This window comes from Peromyscus californicus, unplaced genomic scaffold (genome assembly GCF_007827085.1).
Source record: "Peromyscus californicus insignis strain IS unplaced genomic scaffold, ASM782708v3 Scaffold_3__1_contigs__length_106647218, whole genome shotgun sequence".
NCBI lineage: Eukaryota > Metazoa > Chordata > Mammalia > Rodentia > Cricetidae > Peromyscus > Peromyscus californicus.
In genome coordinates, this window is record NW_026294551.1 from 3348554 (window position 1) to 3367712 (window position 19159).

At 54.2% G+C, this 19159-nt stretch overlaps 1 protein-coding gene across 3 annotated transcripts in view; it reads left to right on the forward strand.

The window, feature by feature from the left end:
* Nucleotides 1-3443: 3443 nt before the first annotated feature.
* The window catches only part of Rbfox3 (RNA binding fox-1 homolog 3), a 427534-nt gene continuing 411818 nt past the window's right edge, over nt 3444-19159 (forward strand). For 2 of the 3 annotated variants that reach the window (XM_052758942.1, XM_052758941.1), the window contains exon 1: nt 3444-3706. The gene's annotated coding sequence lies outside the window, so the exon portion shown is untranslated. Of the gene's footprint in view, nt 3707-5070; nt 5171-19159 lie in introns of those variants that run through there. The other variant, XM_052758943.1, reaches the window with a different exon arrangement.

The window sequence follows — 19159 nt, forward strand, 5'->3', positions numbered from 1 at the left end:
CTGCAGAGCTGACCATCAGGGTTAGTGAGGCTTGTGCCTGGTGCTTCTGGATGGGAATCCTAAAGGACAGTGGGTCTTGGATTCTCTTGGATCTTCCCCGTGGCTGATCAGAGTCCCAAGGGCAGACCCTGGCTCCTGATCCAGAGGGTCAGGATATCTGATCTGTGGGGCTGAGGGGGGCACTTGGGACTCTGGTGCTGGCCTTTACCATAGAGGGCAGGATTCAGCCTAGCTCCCTAGCCTGACCCCAGTCCTGTTTCTCTCCAGCTGTGTACAGCATATGGTTGTCTTCTCTGCTGCACTCCGGGTCCTTGTACGGAGGGGTTCGGAGCAACATTAACCATTTTTCTCATTGTCGTGATGACAAAATCCATGAAGAAAGCAACTCAAAGAAGTTTACTGTGACTCACAGCTTGGGGTGCAGTCCATCATGGTGGGGAGGACATGGCAGCAGGCATGTGAGGTGGCTGGTCACACCACATCCTCAGCCAGGAGGCAGAGAGAGATGAATGCTGGTGTTTAGTTTCGTTCTTCTTCTTTAATTGAGTCGAGGGCTCCAGCCTGTAGGATAGTGTTAACCATATTGAGGGTGGATCTTTGTAAATCAACTCCCTCTAGAGCAACAGTCCTCATCCTGTGAGTTGCAACTCCAAGGGTCCCATATCAGATATTTACGTTACAATTCAGAACAGTAGCAAAATTACAGTTATGAAGTAGCAACAAAAACAATCTTATGGTTGGGGGTCACCACAACATGAGGAACTGTATTAAAGGGCCATAGCATCAGGGAGGTTGAGAACCACTGCTCTGGAGACGCCTATACACATCCAGACACTTGTTTCCTAGCTCCTTCTAGATCCTGTCAGATTGATGATCACAATACTTTTAAAGAGTCTCTTTCTGCACCATGGTGAGTTTTTTCTGAGGGTGAGCTGTGTTGTAACAGCTGGAGTGGAACCATCTTTGCTTCTTTCCTAGTTACCATTGTAGGGATTTTTTTCTTCTTCTTAGATCTTCCCTACACCCTCATATTCTTAAAAAAATGTTTCCATGAGGCCGAAAGAAAGTAGTTCAGTGGTTAAGAGCACTTTCTGCTCCTTTGGAGAATCAGAGTTTAGTTCCCAGCATCCAGTTAGGAGCCTCTTAACTAACTATAATTCCAGCCACAGGGGATCTGACTCCCTCTTCTGGCCTCTGAGGGCACTACACTTACCGGGTGCTCTCACACATGTGTGCACACAGTTAATTTAAAAATAGAATTCTCGTAGATGATCCCTAGTGGGAAGACATCCTTGTTAGTCCCTGTGCACACACAGACCCTGTCCACACACAGACCCTGCCACCCTCTTCTGGGCAGATCCTTTGATGGCAGCTGGGCCTGCAGGGCACATGCGCTGGGGCCTGCAGGGCACATGCACTGGGGCCTTTCCTGAGGGTTAACCTACTGGACAGGCCATGTGTCTGCCCCTGGCTGCAGGAGCCAGCTTCAGTTCAGTACCGTGAGTTCTGAGTGGCTGACTGCTCTGTTGGCTGGAACCTGCCTGGTGGCTGGAACCTGCCTGGTGCCATCTGCAGACCTTTCTGGGAATGGCCTCCAGAGGTGAGTGTGAGACTAGAGTTTCAGTCCTGGACCCCTCCACTTGTGCTAGGAAACATTCCTGGCATGTGGTGCAGTATGGGGAGCCAGATTTTGATCTCTGGGGGCCATTAAGAGCAGGATAAGAAGGGCAGTGGGGACTGGGCCAAGGGGAACGGGCTCTCAGGGCAGAAGAACCAGAAGGGACAGACAGACACTGTTGGCCCAGGGAGGTGAGACAGGTGAGTGGTGGTATGGATTGGGCCTTGCCAGCAGTCACAGGCTGTGAAAGCTTGGGTCAGCTGATCACACAGAGACAAACAGTTGGTCTGTGGGGCAGGTCCTGTGCCATCTCAAATTTGGGGCTGGGGTACATCCAGTGACCCCTTTGACTGTCCCAGAGACAAGCCACTTATCCAATGTTCAGTTGCAGGGCCAGACTGCTCATTTTCTCCTGAAGCTAGTGATTCCTACTGGGCAAGACAGATCAATGACCCTGACAGGCCGAAGGACCAGAAATTAAAAGCCCCTGAGCAGGGAGCAGCCACTGAGCTTGGACAGTCCTCGCTCTGCAGGGAAGGCAGCCCAGAGCCAGAGAACCCCTCCCTTCCCTACTCCCTTCCAGTCCCCCTACCCACAAAGCCCCAGCTTCCATGATGTGTGCCTCAGACTGAAAGCTGTAGTTAGGGGCAAGAAGGAAGCTGGTTGTGCTAGAAACAGCATCCAGCAACCTGGAACAGTGTTTTTGATCTATTTGTTTTTAGATTGGAAATGTCCTTTGAGAGTGCAGGTCCCCCAGTCCAGGCATTGCACTCATGGTGCTTGTCTTTTATTTTGGTCTTTTATATTAGAACAGTAGCCAGGTCTAACCAAGCCTTTGGGAATCATCTAGGCCTTTTGCTGACCTCTGGAGTTGAATGCTAGGGACCCCCACTGTTATACCTGGGCCTCATCTTGCAGCTCAGAGGCACTGCCCTCCTCTCAGCCCCTCTCCCTTCCCAAGACTAGAGATGCCAGACCTCAGACCCCATGCTAGGCTCCCGTTCTTTGGGTTGGGGGAGGCTGGGAGCTGTAATTCGGACTCTTTTGATTTCAGGCTATGGATGTATTTAAGGCCATGGATCGTCGGCGGGGACAAGTGTACCCTCCCCATGTCCTGTTCTGGGATGGGCCTCCTAGCTCCCTTTGCCGTGATTCTCAGGAAGGCAAGGCATGGAACTCCAGGCCTGTTAAGGGTCTTCCCTAGCGGCCAGTTAGGAGGCGCGGGCACAACAGACTGGCTGGAGAGGTGTGGGGGAGGGGACATTCATTCCTGCCGCTCAGCGACCAAGTCTTTCTAGGGACCCCTGGGTACAGCGAGAGAATCGGGTCCCAGCGGGATGGGAGTGCAGAGGTCCTGCTAAGTGTCGCTAAGGCTGACTCACGCTGAGGTTGCCCCGAGGAAGGGAAGGAGGGAGGGGAGGTGGGACCCTGGGGGGGGGCGGGCGGCGCTCGGAGGAACCCAGCTGCCACTGGGCTCTAGGGTACCCTGCAAGTCGTACCACCCTACGCAGCCCTGTTCTGCGAGACTGGAGCTGGGGACTCCAGGGCTCCTGTGGCCACATTCCCTCAGCTCTCGGCCCTCCCTGCCCCGCCCGCCCTCCCTAGCCGTGCGACCGCTGGAGCCCCCCTCCCTCCCTCTCCGAGCTGCGCGCTCTGCCTGTGCCGCCGCCGCCACCATCGCCACCACGCCGCCGCCGCGTGCTCCTGCAGCCTTCTCGCTCCAGCCGAGCCAGCCAGAGGAACGAGGGGGGGGGGGGGGAGAGAGAGAGAGAGAGAGAGAGAGATGAGGAGAGAGAGAGAGAGAGAGAGAGGAGAGAGAAGAGAGAGAGAGAGAGAGAGAGTCGGCGAGGCAAGCGGAGCGGGGGACACGGAGCCGTTCCTCCAGAGCCAGCGGAAACCTCCTCGGACAGCAACCGGGCACCAGCCCCAGCAGCTCTTGTGGTCGCCGGGAGACGCCGCCGCCGCCACCCACCGTTCCAGCCCGGCCTCTCGCGTCCCCTTGCCGCCGGCTCGCCGGGGGCAGCGGGGGATGCAGCTGGGGCATGGCCGCCGGGGCCCCGTCACCTGCCGCGGGGGAGCGCTGAACCCGTGAGTAGACAGACCCTGGGCTTCCACCCTCGGTCACGACCATCGTGAGGAGCCGGCTGGGGCTGTGGGCACGGCCCGGGGAGGGGGCGCACGGGGACCCCGCAGTGGGAGGCGGGGGCCGGCGAGGGACGCGGGGGCTGTGGAGCGTGACCGGGGACAGACCCGAGGTCGCGCGGGGGAAGGGGGTGGCGCCCTTGGGGGGTCAGGGGCCCGCGTGCGGGGGTCGGAGGTTCCCGAGTTCTACGGGGGCTGGGGTCACGGCTCCCGGCTCAGCAGGGAAACCAGAGGGGAGATTTTGTGAATGGGAAGGCCCGGGGGTCAGGCTCCATGGAGACACCGGGGAGTCCCCGCGCACTGCGTGGCCGTGGCGGCGGCGGCGGCGGCGGCGGCGGCACAAATGCCCGGCTCTGGGAACTCCCAGACTAGGGGAAGCCGTGGCGCGCGGAGATCCCGGCCCGCGGGGGCGCATCTGGGAGGTGGCCCCCAACCCCGCGCGGGCTGGAAGCGGGGCTGGCGACCCTGCTGCGCTGCGGTGTGAGACTCTCGCCCACTCCCAGGCCCAGGGAGGGGCTGCTGGGGTCCAGCGGGAGGAGAGCCGACCGAGGGGACTGATGACCCTAAGGAGTTGTGGGAGGGCTAAGGTCTCCCTCGGCTCCCCTCGGGAGGACCAGGGGCCCGCAGCGGCCCCGGCGTGCGTGGAACAGAGCGGCGGGCGCGGGGTGGCGCGCAGGGCCCTCCAGCCCGCGAGCTGGGGGCGCGCGGGGGCCGAGTCTTCCCCAGCGGCGTGAGCATGGATCTGAGGCTGCTGCTCGTTTCAGCACAGCCACAGGGCTGGGACAGCCTGGCTGGGGAAGCCTTGCGAAGGTGGCCTGCACACCCCTGGCCCAAACTTTCTGACGAGTAGGCCCCAAGAAGGTGGAGGGGTTCGCCTGGGGCTCTCCTCCTCGGGGAGAGCGGCGTCAGGGGTTGGCTTCAGGCCGGGGCGGGTCATTTGGGGGGCTCTGTGAGGAAGCTTCGCTCTCTTATCCATTGGCACGCATCCCCTCAGTGTCCTGGCCCATTAGGTCCCGCACCCAGTCTGTACTCGGAGCAAGGTGCGGCGACCAGAGGGATGTTGAGACCCCATTAGACAGCTGGAGCTGACCCAAGGATCCTGGGTCTCAACATGAGGGTTGTGGGTTGGCTGTTCCCCGAAGCCCACTGACGTCGGCTGGTGTGTGTATTGTGTGTGTGTGGGGGGCATCGAGGTGAGGAGAGTCCTGGATGGCAGAGCCACCTCCCCTGCTCCCCCTTTCGGATTCTGCTTCTCAGAGGCACTCTAATTATTTAATAGTCACTTTTAAAAAGGACAGCCCGTGGCGCCGGTAGTCTCTTGATGCGCGAGACACCCACAGTGGAAGCTGAGGACAGGGACTGAGGGATCCTTCCTTCTTCTGGGCAAGTCCCTTCCTCCTCCGGCTGGAGGTGAAGTTGCCTTTTTGGTTCGCTCAGGGGTTGTTAATTTTCTGTCACAAACGCAGGCTAGGCTGGGGACGCCTCGGGCGCGCACCGGGGAGCCTGGGGCCCAGAGCACCCAAGCAGGTACGGGGCTAATGGAGTAGGGTCTCAGGGTAATGAGATCTTTCAGCAGAAGTCAGCTTTGGTTTTACTGGTCTGCAAAATATAATGGGGGGAAAAAGTACAAACATTACGGCAGAACGTGCTCATTAAGTGCGCATCGCGGATCGGGGCGGATGTCTTAATCAGGCTGCGCTGGTAACGGGGATATTACACTAATTAAAACCAGACCCTCCAGGTGAGCGACTGTTGGAAAGGAGAAAGTTGTAGAGAAGGCGCCTGCTGGTGGAAGCGGGGGTGCTGGCGACTGCCAGGCGGCCAGGGGCCGCCTGCAGGGTGGGCGCATGGGGGCAGGGGGGCGCCTTCTCAAGGCCAGCCCCCTCCGTCTCCCGCAGGGCGGAGAGCTCCCCTGGGCCCGGAGGGAGGACGGAGCTGCCGCCTCCGCCCTCCCGGGGGACTAGAGGCCTCCCTGCGTGGGAGCTGAGCGCACTGCACACTCGGGGAAGCAGCGCTTAACCCCTCCTTTTCCGGCTGGGCTTGTAGCTTCTGGGAATGCTGGGCTGTCCCCGCGCGGATGACGGGAGTGGGAAAGATGGGGAACCCACAAGAGGCTAGAGAGCCGAGGCAGAGCTGCAGGGGGCGCGTCAGGCCCCATCAGACGTTCCCAGGGAGGCAGCTGAGTGTCAAGGGAGGGTTGGCCCAGGTCGTGCAGGATGTTTGCACTGAGCCACTGAGGATTTCTGGTACAGATCGTCGTTTCCCACCGCTCTGCTCGGCCACCCATTCCCGGTCAATGAAAGAGATCTGAGACAATTAGTCTGTGCTGTCTTCCCTGAGGCCTGGGGCCCAAGAGACACCTGCGTGTACCCCTCCCCCCCAACCAGGTCGCCTAAGACATAGGAAGAGCCCAAAGTCTAGGAAAGTCCCTATAGATCGGGCCTCTAGTAATGCTGCTTCTTTGCCTTCCCTGCAAAGGTTTCACGACCTCAGGCAGAGCCGCAGCCGAGCTGGGTGAATTTACTGCCCTTCCACAGAGACCAGGCTCAGGAGCGAAGGCGGACTCACAGGCAGCCACGCAGAGGGCGGCAGCACCAAGGACAGGGCCAGGGCCTAGCTGCCTCTCTTCCACACTCTCCTGCCACCTCTGCCTGTGTCCTGGGGCTTCTGAGACCCGGGGCATGCTGGTCCTCACCCTGCTTGGAAGGTAGAGGAGGAATCCCTGTGCCACCAGGGTCAGGGCAATCCAGGCCATGGCAGAGGTACTTACAACAGGGAGGTCTCCTGGGAACCCTTCCCCAGTGTGCCTCTGTCTTGTGGCAGCCGCTCAAAAGAGATGGAAGGACCAGCTGATGTCTGGGGCTGAGCTGGCATACTGCTCCCTTGCTGTATAGAAGCTGGAGGCCCTGCTCTTCAGGGTGAGGGTCTGGCTGGTTTGCCCTCCCTTCCCCCACAGTGCAGAACAGCATCTTTTGGACCTGGGTAGACTGTAGGGTTAAACAGGAAGACTTGGTCCAAGAGAGCATCTGTCATACCCAGAAGTGCCGGAGGATAGGGTGGGGGGATCACCAGGGCAGTGAGGGGAGGTGAACCTGTCGGTGGGCATGGAGCAGGATTGAAATGTTGTTTCTCAGTGACTGCGGCCCGAGGCTCACCTCCCCCCGTCCATCCATGAGCCTGTGAGGTTTGGTCGGTTGTCTCTCTGTGTTTATTTATCTCCTTCACTCTTGCCTGGTACTCTGTTATAAAGACAAATGGAGCCTGGCACGCAGCTGACGCACGGTGAGGAATTTTTTATTTTTAAACAAGTGAAGGGGGGGAACCATCTCCAAAGTTTCCCCCTTTCATGGAGCTGTTTCTGCTGGGGAGCCCGCCTCTCTCCGAGTCCTCGCCTGCCGCAGGTCTTCCTGCCTGCGTGGGCCCCGGCTTCACAGACACCTCCCATTTGTACCAACATCTTTTTGATTAGCTGCCTGCCGCCCCTTATTCTCCTCTGAAGCAGCCCGATATTTTCACAGGTTCATGAAACATTCAGGCAGCCTAAGCATCTTGTTTTCTGCTGCCTCTCTGAAGTCAGCTGCCGTCTGAGGCGGCAGGGTCTCTTTTTCTAATTTCTATGTTCTGTTTGAGTCTCCTTTTCTCAACCCCTTGTGCTTTCTGGTGGAGGCTTTTGGGATTTCCAGCTGCGTTACCCGTGAAAGTCAGGGTAGCTGCCAGTGGTGGGATGGAAGCGATTTCTAGGTGAATAGTAGAGCCTGCTCCATGCCAGGAACCACAGCCAGAGTACCGGTATTCTGACAGGAATGCCCAGGGACCCATTCTGATGCACCTGATGATCACGCTCCTCTGTGTAATGCTCTTAGTAAATTACTGTGTTATCACAGCTTCCCCAACACTCACTTGACACCAAAACACGCCTCAGAAGGTGACTTGAGATAATGAAGAGTATTAAGATCTGCTGCTGTATGTGAGAATGTTTCCTCTGGCAGCCTGGGGCAGCTCAAGTACACACACACACACACACACACACACACACACACACACACACACACACACATTGCATTTGCACAGAGGTTGGAATCTAGAGGAAGAAGCTGAACAGGCTGTCTCCAACCCAGGGCCCATAGCTGCAGGGTCTTTTGTGAGGGACAGCCAGCAAGAGGAGGCCACATGGCTTGGGAAACAACTATGGGCTTCGTTTTTGCTTTTGGGGTCTCTTCTAGCCTGCCTCTCCATTGCTGTGATAAAACTCTGACCAAATGAGACTTGAAGAAGAGGTTTATTACATCTTACAGGTTATAGTCCATCACTGAGAGAAGTCATTCAGGAACTCAAGAAGAGACCATGGAGGAATGCTTCTTCTTCTGGCTTGCTCAGTTACCTTTCTTATATAGCCCAGAACTACATGCTCAGGGATGGCATTGCTGACATTGGGCTGGGTACTCCTGTATCAATTAGCAATTAAGAAAAAGTCCCACAGACATGTCTGTAGGTCACGCTGAGCTGGGCAGCTCCTCAACTGAGGTTCCCTCTTTCCAAGTGGCTCTAGGTTGACGTCAAGTTGACAGCTGGTGTTAGTGATGCCAGGGTCTCAATGTGTGCCTTCCTGTGGGATTTGGGTCCACAGAGTCTGTAGACATGAGGTATTCATATCTGTGTTTTTCAAAAGCGAAGCAGAGCTCCATGGGAGGGGCATGGTTTCTGCAGGCCAAGGCTCTTGTGCCTCCTGGCTTCCTTGGCTGCATGTCATCTGGCTGCTGCTTGCTCCAGGTCTGAGGGGCAAGCTCTCCATACCCTCCTGCCTCCATCTGCCATCTCTCTTGATTGCTTGGCAAGGAGGCTATGGCACAGAGGCAGAGAGAGAGAGAGAGAGAGAGAGAGAGAGAGAGAGAGAGAATGAGGATGAGGTGGGCCGTTTGCCCCCACCTCCCTGACACCTACTTCTGAGGAAAGGAGCTGTGGATTATGGAAACCTCTTTATGAGTAAAAATGGAAAAAAAAAACCCAACACCTTCCCTTGTATCCAGTCTCCACTTTTGTGTGGTACACAGCCAGCTCCCACCTCCCTTGGCTGTGAGACTCCTGCTACCCCTTACTACACCAACCCACTGGGAGGTCTTCAGTTTCCTGCTAGGCCTGAGAACAGAGGAGTTTTAATCACAGTTTTTTCAAGATCCTATTAGTTAAGGCCAGATCACACTCCTACCAGAAGGAGACTGTGCGTGTTCCTAGGAGTGTTTACCCACTTCCGGCTTTGCTCATTGTGCAGACAGAGACTTCACCAGGGTCGCAGGGCCAGAAGTATGGTGGAGGGCCACTGTCCTTCCTGTGTGTCCTCTGCATTTGGTCTCCCTTGGCTGCTGGTCTGCTGCCGGGGTAGGAGCTCTGCCACTCTGCAGACTGCCGGGCTGTACCTAGAAGCCCACGGAGGGCCTGTCATGAGGACTCTCTGCTGCAGTCTCTATTAGTTACTCTTCTATTGCTGTGATGAAACAGAATGACAAAGGGAACTCATAGAAAGATGAGTTTACTTAGAGTGAATGGTTCCAGAGGGTTAAGGGTCCATGATGACAGAGCCAAGGCATGGAGGCAGGCACAAGAAGTGGAGGGCTCACACCCTGCACTGCAAGCAGGAAGCAGAGAGGCATCATTAGACTCTCAAAACCCACCCTCCATGACGTATTTCCTCAAACACACATGTCACCAACTGGGGACTGAGTAATCAGATGCCCAAGACTATTGGGAACATCTCATTGAAACCAGCACATAGCACCTTTAGAAGCCAGCCCTGTTTACAGGTGAAGAGACTGCCTGCGACCGCACAGACACTACTTCCAGTCAGCCACTCTGTAGTTTTCCTTGGTGCAGTGGGGGGTAGTGAGTTCCATTATAAAGTGACCTCCTATACCAGAGGTAGACCCTGGGTGCCTTTTCTTCTCCAAGACACCTGGGCTTGCTTTGAAATTTTCCCTCACCTAAACAAACAAAACCTAACATGTACCCTCACATTCGGCTCTTCGCTGCTGGGCAGCCGAGACAGTTGTACACAGACCTAAGATCCATTCCGATTTCTGTCTCTGAGCAGTTCAGACACCAAGGGTGATGACTCTGCTCACTGATGTCCCCTTGTCTTTGTAACCAGCTGGGACTGAAAGATGAAGACAGCAGGAATGGCAGTTGTCCCCATAGTCACCTCTTAGAGTCAGGAAAGCAGTGGTTCGTGTACTTGGCCTTGTGTGGCAAGGAGGGTGAGGACAGACAAGCCGGCTGATCTCCACCATGATGCTCTCTATAAAATGTACTGAAGTCCAAAGACATGAGTTTTACATGTGTTAAAAAACGATGAGTTCACGGGGCTGGAGTGATGGTTCAGTGGTGAAGACCACTGGGTAATCTTTTAGAGGACCAGAGTTCAATTCCCAACACTTACATGTTGGCTCATACTGTTTGCATCTCCAATCCCAGGGGATCCAATGCCCTCTTCTGGCCTCCGAGGGCACTGGATACATGTAGTGCATAGACATGTGCTGGCCAAACATCCATACACATAAAATAATAAAATAATTTTTAAAAGATGGATTCTGTTTGAAACAAGATTTACACTTAGAAATTATTTCTTGGGGCTAGAGGGATGGCTCAGCAGTTAAGAGTGAGGATGGCTTTTCCGGAGGACCCGAGTTCAGTTCTCAGCACCCATATCAGACGGCCCACCACTGCCTGCAACTCCAGCTCCAGGGACATCAGGCACCTCTGGGCCTCACAGACATCCACATCCACATGCATATGCGCCACATATATGTACAATTAAAAATAATAAAAACAAACAGTTTCTCATTAAGCTTTAGTGATTCAAAATTCTTACTGAGTTTAGACAAGTGGTTTGTTCACTGCATTAAAGAAGTCTATATTTTTTTCTGGAAATTTCTCCTTAAGAATTGGGTGCCAGGTAACACCTCAGAGTCTGAACTGAAGTGCTTGCCGGTGGCTCCTGCCTCCCGTTTCACTTTATTGTTGATACTTGCAGCTGTATGAGAAAGGCTTGCTCACTTTGTTTCCATCAGAGAAACATCAGGGTGACTTAAAATGTATTTTTTTTTTTTTTTTTTTTTTTTTTGCGGTGCTGGGGATGGAGCCAGGGCCTTACACACGCCACGCAAGTCCTCCGCTATGGAGCCACACACCTCCAGCTGCTCAGGGTGACCTCCTAATGGTTCCCAGGAGGTTGCCACACACGGTGCATTCCCCGCACCACCGTCACCTTGAGATCTAAGGTGAGAGAGGAAACCGAGGAAGGAGCTTTCACCCCAGTAGATGTGCAGGCTCCTAATGGCCTCCGTTAGTGTCCCAACTCACACACCATCACTGCCCAGCTTCCTGAAGGCTTGGTCTGGGCCTTTGTTCTGTTAACTAACGGCCCTTCCCTTGAGATGGGAGATAAGGCAGCTCAGAGAATCACCGTTGGGTTGGGGAAAGTGTTTGCTGTGCAAGTGTTAGGACACGGGTTCAGATCCTCAGAACCCGTGTGAAATTCTGGGTAGGTACGGTAATTCCAGTCTTGGAAGGCAGAGGTAGCTGATCCATAGAACAAGCTGACTACACTGAGACCAGCTATATTGGTGAGCTCTGGGTTTGATTGAGAGACCCTGGCTCAGTGAATTAGATGGAAGAATGATCTAGAACACGGATGACTCCTGACATCAACCTTAGCCCACACATGACTTCTACCCACATCCACACATGTGCTCTTCCACATGCAAGCATGCGCCCATGCTCATGAGCACCACACACGCATGAAAATGGAAAAAGAAAAATAAAAGCACCCGTCACCTGGGGCTTTTAGATAGACAATGGTAAAGAACACAGTCCCTGGGATAAGCAGAGGTGGGCGTGAACTACTTTTTATGAGACCTCAGAGCCTGTGGGAGATGGCCCACACAGCCATGTTGGGGCCAGAGCTGGCTTCTGACCCTGACTGGTTGGCTGCAGCCTGTAAGAGACACAGACTTACGGGCCACATCACCCAGGGTAATCCCTGCGGCTCCAGGAGCGCCGCTGAGGCTCAGAGCCTGCCTGGTACAGACCTCTGTGTAGGAGGCATCAGCTTGTGGGGAGGTAGAAGAGGAGCAAGCCTGTGCCAGGGTACATGAGGGTCAGGGATGAGGGAGCAGCTTCAGAATTGTCTCCTGGCTACAAGATGAGCTGTTTTCAGGTAGCTCCAGGTGACCTCACAGGCAACAGGACATTGTCCAGCATTACAGTGAGGCAGTATGCCAGATGACCTTTCCTAGCTGTGGTGGCAAGGGGGTTGGGGGGCGTCTCCAGGTTAGAACCTAGCAACTCATGTTCAGGATCACTCTGTGGCTGGGCAAAGATTGAGGTCCCGTCTGAAGACAAGTGCATCACAGTGCCCTGGAGCTTAGGCTCCTACCTGTGTGGTGCCCTCTGGGTGTGCCTCATGCTTCCAATCCTAGTGGGAATCAAGGAAACCACACCTGGAGCTGGTAGGGCAGTAGGTGCTTTGGCTTTTTGTGTAGATGGGGTGCCTGTCACAGGCGGCGTGGAGGAGGACAGATCCTGATCAGCATCCCCACCATCCTGGACTCCTCTGCACCTGTGAGCTGCAGCTATGGCGTTTCTCCCTTGAGCTGAGTGAAATCCGCCTCACCCCACCCACCACATGGAGATGTTTTTTGGGGTCTCAGGACTCAGCACATGAAAAAGGAAAGCGTAGGTCTGAGAGACCCATTGGAAATAAACAGAGCTGGCCCCGCCTCTCTAAGCTATCGACTGAGGAGATGCCATTAAGCTCAGCTGGGGGGGGGGGGGGTGTGCTAATGCAGGGACAGGCGAGGGGGAACCAGGCCCACAGGGCTGCCTACACAGGCTGCTGGTGCACCGCGGGTGGGCATGGGATCTCCAGCCTTCCTCCCTGCATTCTCTCTAAAGGCTTGTAATGGGGCCTCAAGGCAGTGCTATCCGAGGGTACATTAGTCAAGTACTTTGGAATCTTAGCAAAAAAGAGAGGTGCCAGAGGAGCTTAAGGTGAGAATTATGGTTGTCAGCGGCGTAATATTGTAATCAACACTCCTTGACAGCCCACAAGGCAGCTCACTTGATACAGAGACAGCTGCATGCCTTCAGTGGTGCCCAAAACATAGGGACAAAAGCTGGAGGGTGACGATGTGTCTGTGATGGGGTACTGTTCTTTCCGTGATCCGTAAAGCACTGGTTACAGAGTCTGAGAGGACCATCAGAGGGCGGTCTGCCAGTGTGTACGTTTTTCTTTCTCACTATGCATCCTGTCCTAGGACACGTAAGAAAGACAAATAGGGGCTGGAGAGATGGCTCAGCTGGTAAGGCACTTGCTGTGAAAACCTGAGGATCTGAGTTCAAACCCCAGAATGGGTGTAAGAAGCTGGGCATGGTGGCAGGTAGTTGTAATCCCAGAGATGGGGAGGTGGAGACAGGAGGACCCTGGCGGCTTACTGGCCAGTCATTCTAGCCTAATTGGTGAACTCCAGGCCAGTGAGAGACCCTGTTTCAAAGGAGGTGGGCAGCATCACAGAGGCAGACACCTGAAGTTGTCCTTTGGGCTGTACATACTCATGCAAGTGCACAGATACACAAGTAAAATTAAAAAAAAAATAAAGAAGAACATAGAATCTATGCTCTTAGCTGGGTGGTGGTGGTTGCACGCCTTCAATCCCAGCACTTGGGAGGCAGAGCCAGATGGATCTCTATGAGTTTGAGGCCAGGTTGGTCTACAGGGTGAGTTCTAGAATAGCCAGGGTGGTTACACAGAGAAACCCTGTAGTGCAAATTCTAATTGGTCTTAATAATAAAAACTGGGAGTCAGTTATTGGGGTGAAAGCTGAAAGATCAGAGAAGCAGAGCAGCCAGCCACTAGAAAAACTTCTTACCTCTAGGAATTCTCAGACTGAAAGGGCAGAACTCCTGTCTCCACCCCACCTTATCACTTCCTCTCTCCGCCCAGCCGTATCACTTCCTGTTTCCTTCTCCCAAGTGCTGGGACTAAAGGTGTGTGCCACCACTGCCTGGCCTCTAGTGGCTAGCTCTGCACTCTGATCTCCAGGCAAGCTTTATTTGTTAGAGCCCAAACAAAATATTACCACAAAACCCTCTTTCGAAAAGCAAACAAACAAAACTACATGCTTTGACTGTGCACCATCCCCTGGCAGGGACGCCAGACCAGCTTGCCTTAAATTAGAATGTCTGTCTAGTTAGTGTGGTGGTCGTACTGTAGCTTTCCTGCCTCATCTGCTTCAGCAGCAGATGATGTTGCAGGGGTACCAGCCCTGAATGTCCACTTTGAAACAGAGATTTGCACAGGACAGACAGGACTAAACTGTGGGATCAGATTTTGTGTGTCAAAGGTGCCGATCCTTCACAGACTCATCCTTTCTCAGAAGTCATCAGCCTGCCTGTCTTCCTGGGCACTAATTTCTCCTCTTCCTTAGTATGTTTCCCTCAAATCCTATGAAGAAGATGCACAAGGCCTGCCTTGGAAAAAACCTCAGGCCCCAAGGATGGCTTCCCATGAACTAAATGAGTGGTAGAAAATGAAGGTGAGAAGGAGTCTGGGTAATCGTCCAAACTGCTCACCACTTTGAGACACATAATGTATACTGGAATTACAGAAGATGTCTGAGCTGATGCGGGTGAAGGAGGCGTGCTTCAGACACTGTGGCTGAGCTTCTGGGTGCACTGATCTCCAGGCACACCTGAGACGTCCTTAGGTCACTGTCAGGTCTCAACCCACCGTGAGGACTTCAGAAAAACCTCCTTTGCCAGTGTTTCCCTTCTGGGCTGTTCAGCTTTACAGCTAGCCAAGGGAACTCTGGGATGCCTCAGGGTCCAGGGTTCCTTCCTGGAGTATTCGAAGGGCACTGCACCAGCCATATCCAGTCAGCACCCTCAGAGCAGAGGTCCTGACTCTGCAGTGCCTTCGGGTCACAGCATGTCTGTGACCACCGCCTGCCCCCCTCCCCCCGTCACTTTCTCCTCTGATGCCTGGTCCCCATTTCCTTCTCTGTCCTTCCAAGTCAGCTCTCCAGGTGGAATCTGGTGAGGGGGTAGCTGTTGGAGGTCAAGCAGCCAGGACATAAGATTTACGGTCCCTCCCTGCCCTGCTTGATGGACAATTAAAGCTGTGCAGGCTTGGAGGAGAGCGGGTTGTTAAGAGGCAGGATGGTTGGAATAAATCAGTCACCTCCACTTAGACAGCATGCCAGGCTGCTTCCTGGGGCCTTTAAGCAGGATACTTCGGCATGGGGTGGAAGATTCCAGAAGAGACTGTGGGAGGCTGACATGCTGTGAGCCCCAGCAGAGTTGGGGCCTGGAGACCCTGTGTCTTCTTACTAATGTGGTTCACACTGGAGGACTAAGGAGGAAATTTGCAGTATCACCTTCTACAAAGTGTTTATTCTCTGCATCTGGCCAACGTGAAAGCCACACCATGGTGTATGTGCACAGCTAGGTGTACAAAGACACATGCATACACATGTGTACAGATGTGAGGACATGCATCCTGTGTGCTGGGTGCATTGCATATGTGCATGTTTATGAGCACTTGTGTGTCCCTGCCCTCACATGCACATACATCATGTCATGAGTATATTTGTACCCTCGTTTCTTGGATTCTGTCGACCTCTCTGTGTGTCTGAACCTCATGCCCCTCTGCAACGCTGCCAGGCGCCGGACTTCTAAGCAACAGCCAAACCCCACAGTCATTCTTCTTCGTTCGCTCTCTGTGTTATTTCAGTACCTTGAAGATGCTGGCAGGTTCCTCAAGGAAACTTTGTCTTTGTGGTGAGGAGATGCCAGCGCTCCGCAGGCCTCCCACCGGCTAATTGCCGATATGATCCCGCGTGGGAGACTTGTCATCCCTGGAAGCGCTCTTTATTTCGCGTGTTTCCCTCCTCCTTCCCCGCCCCTCCCGCCGCCCCACTGTGGTCTGATTTCCACACGGAGATGGAGCTGCTCCCTGTGAGGCCCGAGCCGTGGCATTAGTGGTTATTCAGCCAGCCAGCAGGCCAGGCCTTTCATTAACTCGGATACTACAATTATGTGCGCCGAAAGGCTGAAAGGGCCATTTAGGATTTTTCTTCCTTTAAAAGAAATTCTCCCCCTTTTCACAGCCCTGGTCTTGGCCGCCGAGGCAGCCATGACACAGGCTCTTCTCTCCCCCAGAGCCAGTGTACAATAAACTCCGCGTGCAGGGTGCAGACAGGCCGCCGTTGTGCCAAGGCCACCGCAGCCACCAAGAGGTTGCACTCCAGTGTGCCCACTGCAGCGGTCCCTCCTGGTGACTGACGGTGTGTGCATGCTTGCATGGATGTGTGCTTGTGAAGCGTAGCCGTTCCACAGGCAGGAGGTGGCCCTTCAACATGTAGATCTTTACCATTGTCCCCTACTCAAAGAAGGGTAGTCCTGGGACAGTGGCTTGCATTTACCTCCACAGAGCTCACCTGGACAACACTTCTAGTGCCCTCTTGAATATATATGTATGTGCGCGCGCACACACACACACACACACACACACACACACACACACACACACACACACATTTACAGTTTGATATACCAGGCTGCTCTCCAACAGGAGTTGTAGCTGAGGATGACCTTGAACTTCTGGTCCTCCTCATTCTACTTTCCATGTCCTATCATTACAAGCCTGTGCCACCAAACCTAGCTGGTGTGTCACTGAGTACTGAACCCAAGGCTTCATCACTCTCCCACTGAGTCCTGTCCTTGTCCCAGTAGGTATGTGGTTTGTTGTTGCTGTTGGTTTGTTTTTATTTTGGGTCGTGTGTGTGTGTGTGTGTGTGTGTGTGTGTGTGTGTGTGTGTGTGTGTGTGTGTACACATGTACTCACGCATTATGTGATACGCGGGGCTGGGGATTGAGAGTCTGGGGCCGAGGCGAGACACTGCTGAAGGTAACAAGAGCCGAGAGGCAGTTCCTTGGACACTGTCCCCACAGCGCTCCTGAAAGTGTTATTCCAGCCTCTGTTTTCTTAAAGAAGACGAGCACCTAAGCCACCCAAGCACAGAATAACCCTAAACTCAACAAACTTATTGTTTTAAACTCCCCCCAGTTGCCATGGTTACTTCCAAGGCTGTGCGGTGCCTGGGTCTCTCTTGTTCTGAGGGAAGCCATCAGGTAGGAATTAAGCCCTTCATCCAGGCCTCCTTCGCCCGTTCCTGCGGAGCTCTTGTGCGGAGGGAAGGAACTAGAGAATGGGGATTTTCCAGGACCACAGAGTGTGAGGTTCTGGTATCGTGCTTCTGAGATGCTGGAGACAGAACTGTTCTCCCACGCTAAAATAATTATAGCCAGGAGAACTAAGTTAAGGTCCTTAACAAGGCGGAGACGTGCCTGTGTGCGGCTGTCTGTGTTGGCTTTGTTCCCTGGAGCTCGCTTGTGCCTGGTTATACCTGCCCAGGCAGTAGTGCCTGAGGCGTCCCACACCTGTTGGCTCCTTCCAGCCGACCCGCCACGCAGCCCTGCTGAAGCAGTTCTCTCTGACAAGGCCTTTCTGAGGGGAGGTGGGTGGAGAAGAAAAGCAAAAGAGAGAGGCTTAGGCAGGACAGGAGGCCAACCAGGACCCTTTGGGTTGGCTTCTTCCTGCATGAGACCTTGTTACGCTGTCTGCTGAGGCTCAGTGGGGAGCCCAGGGCATTATTATGTGATCATCTATATATGTATATGATCATATATACCTACATCACACAAACCACACATATTACCTATGTGGTCAGCCACATGGAGAAGGGGCCAGCTACGGGCAGTACTCACCTGTGTACCGTGTTGTGGGGTCTGGCTGGCCCTGTCCCCTGTAGGGATGAGTGGCTGGCCATTTTGGATTGGGGACCAGGAGCTTCAAGGAGATGGAGTAGTATGCTTTCTGTTGACTGCAGGGTGAGGCTGACTTTCTCTCCAGCTTGCATGGGGCACTCAGCAGGGGGGTATGATAGTGAGTGCACCAGCTGGAACCAGTGGGAACATTCCAGGTGGGAGGACTTGGGTGACAAATGAGGGCCTTACCTGGGTTCCTGTGTAAAGCACTTTCCAGTCTTCCTTCCCCACCCCACCACTAGGACGTCCCATCCCTCCTCATGGACTGATGCTGAGCTCTGAGGCCACACAATGGCATGGGGACTGCAGGGAGTTTGGGTTGCAGCTCTTGTTTCTGTCCCCTGAACCTGGCCAGGCACTGAAAACTGTCCCCAAGTCTGCGGAAGACTGTATCTCTCTCTTGGGCTCGATGGCCAGCCCTCACCTATTCCTCATGCAAACCTGAGGTTTTTGGGTACTACTGGCCAGCAAGGCTCAGGTTTCCACTTGGGCCAGGCTTGCTTTTCTTCAGCAGGGACACTTCAGCAGCAAACCAGGCAGTGAACACACTCTCTGGTGTTGCCATTTTGGCAAATGTACACACCCACGACATCAGGCAGTACTTTCTCGAGGAAACAGTTGGGTTGCATACGTGCTGTGGCTGGCAGGTGGGAGACAGAGGCCCAAGCTGACTTGTGTGTCTCTCCTGGAGCATCCTGCGAACTGCTCATTAGGCTAAATAAATGACAAATGCAGTGAGAAGATCTGATTCCTGCATGATACTGGGTACAGGAAGGCCATATGTGAGCTGTAGCTGCTCGCAGGCCAGTAGCCATGTAGGACATCTGCAGGAAGGACACACAGGGCCTTCCTTATGGGTGACTGTCCTCAGCACTCTTTTCTGGGATCTGAATTCAGCGCTGGTGAGGAAAAATGGAAGGTGACAGATTGGGTGGGTGTTTGTGCACCTGTCTCTTTAGCTTGTTAGCAAGCAGCAGGCAGGAGCCACAGTGGAGACTTGTTTTCCCCAGAGCCCCTCAAAGCTCTCCAGTTAGTATTAGTGGGATTCTGAGGGCTGGATGGGGGCATATGTGGCCTTTGAACTGTCCTGCCCAGCTCTCTGGCAAGTGGCCCTGTGGGACGTCTAGTCCCTGGTCTTCCCATCTCTAGTCGCTCATGGGATCTGCTGATGTAGGAGGAGATGTAGGAGACCCAGACCCCAGCCTGGTGCTACAGTCACTACAGGCTTCTGGTCAGAGGCATGGGGCCTGGAGAAGGAGCCACCATAGGGACATGGCACCTGCTGATCTACATGGAGAGGAAATGGGTCTCAAGTCTACCCATAGCGTCAGAAGCGTCAAGGTGGTACCCTGCAGATGCAGCCAGCCCTATAAGCTTCCTTCTTGTCATCCCTGGACGTGAACTTGGGAGTGGGTGAATAAATCATCCGGGAGTCAAGGTGAACTTCCAAACAGCAGAACACTTGCAAAGAGGAGGGGCTACCAGGTCTGTCTGTGAGCTGGCTTTCTTTGCTGAGTTTAG